General features: G+C 42.9%; 1 pseudogene; it reads right to left on the bottom strand.

Moving 5' to 3' along the window:
- Positions 1 to 1,208: 1,208 nt before the first annotated feature.
- On the bottom strand, positions 1,209 to 3,312 carry LOC112322944 (rho guanine nucleotide exchange factor 7 pseudogene; annotated as a pseudogene).
- Between the last annotated feature and the right edge of the window lie 5,778 nt (positions 3,313 to 9,090).

Here is a 9,090-nt window from a genome sequence, read left to right as displayed (position 1 = left end):
CATAGTTTCAAGGCTTTCTTTCCCAGATAGCAGAAACGCTACATAGAATTTCAAAGACTTCCCTTCTTCCTTGCTAACATAGTGTTTCCTGTGATGTTGGAACACCTGGCAATATTATCAGACCAGGCTGAGGACTACTGACTTAGCGTGAGACATGTCTCCTTCCTCCTCCCTGCCTTGGTTTACTATTTATTCTATCTAAATGGTCAAAGACAACCAGGATGCTAGACACTGGTCAGTAACAGCAGTGCAGTCTCAGAGTTCTTCCTATGCTGTCTCCTGCCTCAGTAGCATCCCACTTCCCAGTTGATTACATCTCACTTTAAGTTGCCTGAAATAAATGTTTTTAAAATCCTTAAATGAGATTTTCTCATTTTCTTTTTTAAAAAAGATTTTATTTATTTATTTTAGACAGAGGGGAAAGAAGGAAGAAAGAGAGGGAGAGAAATAATGTGTGGTTACCTCTTGAGCTCCCCCTACTGGGGACCTGGACCACAACCCACATGTGCTCTAACTGGAAATTGAACCAGTGACCCTTTGGTTCACAGTCCACTGAAGCCACATCAGCCTTCGATAAGTTTAATTTCTTTGTTTGATGGATGTAAAATGATAATCTTAGATTGTCTTTAATTTCCATTTTTGTATTAATACTCAGGGTTATTATCTTTTGTATTTTGGTGCAAAAACAACTGTAAATGTTCTCAATAATTTCACCTTGGGAAGAAGACTTCAGTACTGAACAAGTATTGATTTAGGTCAAGTGAATCTTTCTTGTGGTATCTATCAAGGAACCACTAGACAGGGTAAATAATGACAATTCTTTGGGAATGAGGTTTTGAAAGAGTTCCAGGTCCATTTTGCTACCTCTAGTACTTTTGAAAATAAGAAACATGTAAATATAATATTTATATATATATTCAATAAAAGTCTGAAAGACCAGGATTTGTAGTCAGTCACTGTACTTATTGCAAAATGAGGTAATTGAGATTTTACCAGAGTTAAGATTAATTCAGTTCAGCTTTTGGTGTCTATACTTCATATTTAGACTCTTCAAGAACAGTGTGGCTGTTTCTATAGTGAACTCCAGTTTTTATATGATGACTTTTGCCCAGCCCTGTCCTGTGGTCCTGAATGTCACACTGGCTGGGGTCATGGGACTTTCAGCTTTTTCTTGTAACTGGTCTTTGAGAAAGAACCTAGGACATATCTTAGAGGTTGGTCTCATCCGAAGCAGGGTTGTTTATGTTCTTTAAAACTTTCCTCAGTAGCTTTTCCAGGTCTTTGAAGGTTCTCTGTTCTTCCTCCAGAGATTTCTTTATCTTCTTGTTATGTTGTCTTAATTCTTAAATTTTATCATTCAATGCATGGATAGTATCAACAAGACTTTTTTTCTTCTGTCACTATCTGATAATTGCTTTTAGTTTATTTCATTATAATATTTTCTTTCTCTGGACACAAAACTTGCAGATTGTTTACATGAACTTGAAATGAGTGTCTGCTGTTTTTTGGTGCTTGTGCAGTAAACTTTGATGACTCAGAATCTGCACATCTTCTTCCAAAGCAGCTGTACTTTTCCTCAGCACAAATTCTTTGTTGAAGGTGTCTGCTCAGGTTTATGCTTAGGTAGAAACTTTTTCATGGTCTTGGGATTCTTACTAAGATCCTTGTAGCAGAGAGCAGCCAAAGGCTACAGGGGAGGTACAGGTCACAGACAGCTCAGGCTCCATGGCTTGGAGTCTTTGACGGCTCAAAGGCCCCCATTTGATGGTGGTGTGTAGAGTGCCATGGAGGGAGGGAAGGGGCAGCATGTAGTAGGCAGGTGTCAGCAGCACTGATTTGCTGTCTGCATACTTGCTGGATGGGGTAATTGAATGAGAGGGGAAGGTATGAGATGGCACAGAATGAGGCTTAATGAAGGTGTTATTACTGATGGATGTGACTTTCATTTGTTTCTGTAGATGGTCCATCCATTCATGGAGATCCTGCTTGGTTGTTGCATAACACTTAATATCCACTCAGTCATGCTCCCTTATATTTCAAATGCATTTCTATATGTTTCACCGTCCTTAAGCTTTATGATCATCATTCCTGTCATTGGTAAATTTCCCTGATAGTTAAAATCACTTTGCAGACAACATTTGCAAAATATTTGAGAAGAGTAGAGGATAACTTTTATTCTTTTCCTCACTTCTGGTACACTGAATCATGACCTGGGACATGTAAATGATGTTGCTCAGGGTCTTAATGGCATTTCCTTCTCAGCTCCAGAAGGCTTCTGTCTGGATCTGCAACTCCAGCTCTTTCCTTTTCTGTATATATTGACACTGGGCTAAAAGGTTTTTGAAGGCATTCATGGATTTCTCTAATATCTTGTCTATCTAAATGATAATCCATGTGTCTCTTGAGCTCCTTGAGCAGTGTGAGGTACTTATCCAGGCACATGTATGCTTTGCTAAGGCCAGTGGTCAACATGAGAATGCCCAGACTGTTGGCACCTTTCATCTTCATGAATTCTCCCAACTCCTTACTGTGCTCCATGAGAACATTCAACTACAGATGGGTGATTGGCACAATACATGAAGTACAAGGTTTTCCTTTGTGGTGTCAGATTTTAAAAATCAGCCTCCAACTCTCTACTGAGCTTCAGGCAACTTGGTACATTCTTCTAAAGACTATACAAGTATTTGATGGAAAGAACATATTTTTTTCTGGATTAACTATTAAATATGAAGTGTTTGCTGAACTCATCACTGGTCTGCAACGGCCATAGATAGGTTAAAAGAACAGATTGAAGTTCTTTAGAATATTCATTTTTGGTTTCCAGAATATTCTGTAGCACCACTTATAATAGCTTTTATTAATGGCAGTCATATCATATCCTTTGGGAGGACTCTTCAATGTTCCAAATTTGGGACACAGGGGCTTGTTACTGGGGTGATCTCTTGAAGCAGTTGCTGGGGTACCAGCAAGTGCTGCATTGTGTGTGCCCTCCTACCAGCTGCTTTGGGATGATGTCTCCTTTTGTAATGGAAAGCTCATATTCACTTGTCTGCTGGAAGTTAAATTTTGCTTTTACTACCAGTTGATTGTTGCTATTATCAGTCATGTTCAAACTTCAGTACTGGCTCTGGAACAATTTTGAAGTCCGACTGTATGAAAGCTGGAATTCCAGAGAGTCGAAAGACTATATCCTATGAGATAAGGATGGGGCACACAGAGCCACTTCCTATCCATATCTACTGTTATTTTATTTAGAATCATTAAGGAACTGATGACTTTTGTTAAAATTATTCCCTGACACAAATTATTTGCATCAAATTGCCCCCATGAACAAAGAGGCCTGGCAGACTCTCAGGAACTACAGATGTTGCTTGGCCCTCCCTCTCAGCTTGGAGCTCTCAGTAGACTTGCAACACAGAGCACAGATGCTGAGCAAAGCTGGAAGGTGCAGACACACACCCAGGTAAACCACAGTGGGTGAACCTTGTGGTCCATTTCACCCCTGGCTGCTCCTAATCACTGGCAGTGCTCAGCCACTAGCCACTGGCTGTTATTTTTCAATAACAGCTTCAGAGTGGGGAATGAGACTAGAGCAAGTTAAAGCGCCACAAAACTTGCTTTTCTTACCAACATTCAGTTGTTTTTTCTCCTTTTTTTTTTTTTTTTTTTTTTTTTTTGGCTAAAGCACTCTTGGTTGCTCCATACCTTGATTAATTTCCAGAGTTGTAAAAAAGTTGATTCTGATAGTTATGGATTTTATGCAATTTTTAGGAGTCTGTCACTCTGCCAATTTCACTATCATTTATATATTTTTCATCACTTCTAATAAATTTTCTATTTCTCCCAAGTTGTAGTTTGTTTGGCAGAATTTGTTTATAACATTGTTTTATTATGCTTTTAGTATTGTGGAATCTGCATTGATATTGTCTTAATTTTCATCTTCTCTACTCTTTCTGATCAATGTGACTAAACTATTATCAATTTTATTGACATTCTTAAAGAAACAGCTTTTAGTTCCATTGATTTTTCTCTACTTGATACCAGTAGACAGCCTGTCCAGACCATAAGAGTTGGCTGAGGTCAGGGAACAGGAGGGGCCACTGGAGCAGACAGAGCAAGGCCATGGGAATGGGACCTGGCAGCTGCTTGTGCACTGAGCCATGCTCCTCACTCCTCAGGTGGAGGTTCAAGGACTGAGAGCATACAGCCAGAGAATGCTTTCAAGAACTGCCCATGGCCATGGCAAGGAAATTGAGTTTTGTTGTACTCCAGAGGCTATGAGGCTGCATTGCCTGGGAAACTGAGTAGGTGCCTTACAGAAGCTCCACCCTGGGTGTGGAGGTCCTGTCTCCTGGCTGCAGACACCCTGCCCCTCCTGCTGTGGCCATCCTCAGCACTGCATGAGATGGCATGTGGAGTTTCTAGTGTCCCTTTATTTAGGTCTTTAGTTCAGTCACGCTCTGCCAGTGGGCCCTGAGTGTGTGCAACTGGCTGCATGCAACTTGCTGTATTTGGGGATTAGGACATGGGAGGTGTGAAGCCCATAGATTGGCACAGAAGTCTCCCCCATTGGCCATGACGGTGACAGGGGGTGGGGTCTTACACTGAGCATGTGCAAGTTTAGCAAGATAATTGGATAAAGGAAGACACCCTACTACTTGCTTCTGGTACCAGATTGGGGGTTGGACCAGGGGAAGGCAGGCACATACACAATAGAGGTCAGAATGGTGGCGGGGGGGGGGGGGGTGCTGGTCCAAAAGGCCTGACAGTCTAGCCTAGGGAAAGAATGGATTGGTTGGGGGTGGACCCACAAAAAGCACATGAAAGTTCGGGTACTTAATTGGTCATTCTGAGAAACCACCTGGTCTGTCCCACACCCAAAACAAATATAGTCTGAGGGGAACAAAGAAACTCTCTCTTGCTTAATACTCCTCAGGACCTGCAGTCAGACAGTGCACTGGCCCGTCCTCTCCATGTCCACTTGGTCTTAGCGATCACGTGACCCATGGCCTCCAGGAAGGAGTCTCTCTCTTTCTTTCACTGATGTGGCGGAGTATTTACTGGTGAGCTTGCATGCTCTCTCACTGAGGAGCGTGTGACCCTGCGGCCCTAGCAACCACATGGCCATGGCCACACCTGCTCCACACATAGCCTGCAGGATGGTCTGAAGCTGGACAGCCACTGGAAAGAAGCTAAGCTACCTGGATGACTGCTTAGCAGCTGTCTGTGGGCTCTGAAGGACAGTAATTTGAAATGGAGCAGGAACTCTGGGAACTGCCTTTTGTTTTAGCCTTGATGATAATATGACGACAGTTAGGTTTTGCGGAGGAGATGAACTTTGAGATGGGGAGTCCCTCCCCCAATTTCCCAGATCATTTAGCATCCAAATAAAAACTTCTTACAATATCTGTTTTGATTTCTTTCTTGACTGATGGATTAATTAGAAGTTTGTTTTTTAGCTCTTAAACACTTGGATGTTTTCCAGACACTTTTTTTTTATTGCTTTCTAATTTGTGACCAGAGAATATATTTTGTATTGCTCTGTAACCCACCCCACTGTTCTTTTAACATTGTTTCTGTAAACAATGACTTCTAAATTCATATGCAGCTACTGATAAGCAACCTGTTTGCTTAAAGCAGGAGTGTCTGACCCATAGCCCAGGATGGCTGTGAAAGAAGCCCAACATGAAATCGTGTATTTACTTAAAACATTATGAGATATTTTTGTGATTATGTGTCACAATGTCACATAAAATAAACATCCATATGCTCTCACTATTTGTACACATTCAAGGCTTCAGTTTTACAGTGGTGTGCGGCTCCCAGTGTGTTAGCTTCCAAGTACAGACAGTAGAATTGACACCACCAGAGGTTACATGTGCTCACGGTGACTTAGCAAGGCAGCGATTATCAATAATATCTCAACCTATCATTGCAACATTAGGTGCTTGATGTTATTTAGAAGTCAGGTAAGCATTCTTATTTGATTATTAAAAGTACTTCCACACCTCAGCAACACCTCACAAATCACATACCACTCTTTACAATTGACCTTCTGCCTTGCCCTACATCGGTGGCTCAGAGCGCTATGGAAGGGCCCAAACCTTACTTTCCATTTTCCTGTCAATTAATTTTCATAATAGGAGTAAATAAAGTTCCTTATCTATTATTCTTTTTAAACTTAAATTATTTTGCCAAAAAGAGAAGGAAAGGAATAAACAAATAAAGATCTTTACATTTCAAAAATGTTTCCTGGTAGAGAACAGCATGAGTCTGGTATACAGAGCTCTGTTACAAGGTAAGACCTGGGGAAGGTCTCAGGAGAGTTAATCCTGTGGCCAGGAGGGCACTCCTAGTTTCCAGCTCACCTGGGGAAAGCCCAAGGCACAGTCCAACTTGGTCGCACCAGCTTCCTGTCTCCCTGGTGGGCTGGTGGCTTATCTGGACTTTGCTCTGTGGCCTTCTTCATTCTCTGCTTTTCCATCCATACTCCAAGTTCCTAATCTCTTACCCATGGTGGCTCCTTCCAGATGGACCTGCTATGTGCTCTCCCTGCCTTGCTTTCCTTCACCTCATGTGTACAGTGAGTGGCTTATGGTCCAGTGTGGGTTATTAGACAACAGGGGAACACAGACCTAGGTGCAGGGCAGGGCAGGCTGGGAGGACTTCTCTAGAGGGCCAAACAAATGTATGTGAGACAGCAGAGGAGAAACAAAACATGAACAACAAGAAAACCTGTGGCCACAGGCAAGCTCAAGTCACAGCTGCTGAGAGGTACTGGAGAATCTGTTGATAAACACAACAATCTCATTTTCAGCAGTCTTTCTTCATTCCTGTCTGGTCTAGGGCTTTGCTACTATAGACTGATACAAGTCTATAACCTCTCTCCTCTCTTCATAGTTGTATTTTCTCTTTGCTCCAAGGGGATCTCTTAGTTTAATAATTCAGAAAACTGAATTATGAGAAAGGGTCAGTATTTGCATGAGAAATGCTATTTGTGTTACTTACTCTGCAGCAAAGGGCCTGGAAGGCACTGGCCCACTCCCAGTTAGGACTGTGAGCATCTGAGCTATAAGGATCCATGGTCACCCTCCTTGTGATGAACCCTGGGCCCACGGGGAACTCCTCCAGGATGGAAGATGATTGAGGCTGGGGGCAAAATGGACTCCCTGGTGCACATCTAAATGTCAAAACTTCATGCCAGGAGGGCAAATTTATACCTAACCTGAGGCCCCTGCTTGCCAGCTGCTCTGGCTTTTGGCAGAGAACCACTGTAGTTGCACAGGGCACATCCAGAGGGGCCAGCATCTGGGGTCATCTTGCATTCCTTCAAAATTTTATCTTTGTCTTTTCTAAGCAAAGTCTGTTGGGGCAAAGGAAGGTGTGCCAGGGACTTGGAGCCTTGGTTCCTGTGGGCCCACCTTCCTCCCCAACTCCCCAGGCCAGGTTCTCGGCAACCACTCCCTGGGCTGCCCTCTAACTTGCGGCTGCCCTCTGCTCCAGTGACCTGGGTGTGGGGAGGGTCGGCATCAGGTACGGAACCTTGTGCCACATTGGACTGCAGGGCCTAAGCCCCCATAAGGGTCTGCTGCCAAAAGACCATCATTAATAGCAAATGTAAAATACTATGAGCGGCAGAGACAGAGGAGAGGAACCAGGCTTTTGTCTGATTTTTAAACAAAAACCCTTGCATTTTTTTTTTGTACTAACTCCCAAAATGATGTAGCCAGTCCTAGCTGGAGAACATCTCCAAACTCTGGACTCAGCGCTGGCAGGAGCTGGGTAGGAGTCAGAAGGACTGGGATGGGATCTCAGGCAGCTGTGGGGAAGCTGTGGCCTAGGACACAGAACTTGACCTAAGTGGTTTGTGTGGAGGTAGGTGTAGGACAGTCAAGCATATGAAGAGGAAACATTCTGGGACTGAGGTAACTGTTGAAATGTCAGAAAATCCGATTCAGTTACAAAACCACCCTCAAATCCAGGAATGTATCAAAACGTGTTGCTAATTCTACAATGTCCTAAACATCACAGTATCACAGTTTGATTGTAAGTTCCCTTAGTATGAGTGTAACACCCTGCTCGGTGACACTTATAAGGCATCCTTAATTTTCAGAAATCATCTTCAGCCTTGGCCAGGTGGCTCAGATACTTGGAGCATCATCCATACACCTAAAGGTTGTGAGTTCAATTCCTGATCAGGACACATACCTAAGTTGCAGGTTTGATTCCCAGTAGGGGTGCATATGGGAGGCAACCTATCCATGTTTCTCTTTCTCCTTTCCCCTCTCCCCAAATCAGTAAAAAACTTATGCTCAGGCGATCATTTAAAAAAATTACACTCAATCAAATCCAAGGTAGCCTTTGCTAAAACCAGTTGTAAGAAGGAGCCGTTGGCAGCAAGAGAGCTGAAAACTTTGAACGGAAATCTGAAAGGGGAATGCTTACAAACTGCCTATGCAATAAGCTATTGCAATGTTGACTGTTCTCACTGTCAAGGTCCTCAGTGCAGAGAATGTAAGCTATAGAGTGTTATACTTCCTGAAATGGGAAGGCCAGATTCTACAAAGGGCTTCAGAAGTGCTTTAACGAAAAGGAAAGGCAAGTTTTCTGTGCACAAGGTCTATTATTGAACAAGGCAGTTGAAATCAACTTGGCTTTAAATTTTTCTCCCCCAATCACCATCCCTCCAATGTATTACCCCTGTGAAATCACAGCCAAATCATATCTTAGCTTCAGCAAGAAAACAGCTTTATCATTTGGCTCTGATATTAGGAAATCTTGGAATCCCAGAATCACCCAAGATACCCTTGCTGGGCCCTGGGAGGTAGGTAGCTGAATGCATTTCTATGTGTTCACTTAGATCGCAGAGCACATCCTTAAACCCTGAATGTGCTCTGGCCTAATGTCTAGCAGGGCACGTTCAGTCCCTCTAACTGAGGCAAGGAGGGCAGGGGAAACAAAGAATTCTCTAAGTTAAAGAACATTTCCACGACCATAGTAACGTTACATCTGTTTGGTTTGAAAGGTGGTGAATGAATGTTGGTCAACAGAAATTAAGAGTGACAAAGAGCACGACTACAGACCAGCCAG

The sequence above is a fragment of the Desmodus rotundus genome, chromosome 10, assembly GCF_022682495.2.
Source record: "Desmodus rotundus isolate HL8 chromosome 10, HLdesRot8A.1, whole genome shotgun sequence".
NCBI classification, from domain to species: Eukaryota; Metazoa; Chordata; class Mammalia; order Chiroptera; family Phyllostomidae; genus Desmodus; species Desmodus rotundus.
Note: the sequence above shows the minus strand (reverse complement) of the source record. Positions and strands in the feature narration are given on the sequence as shown.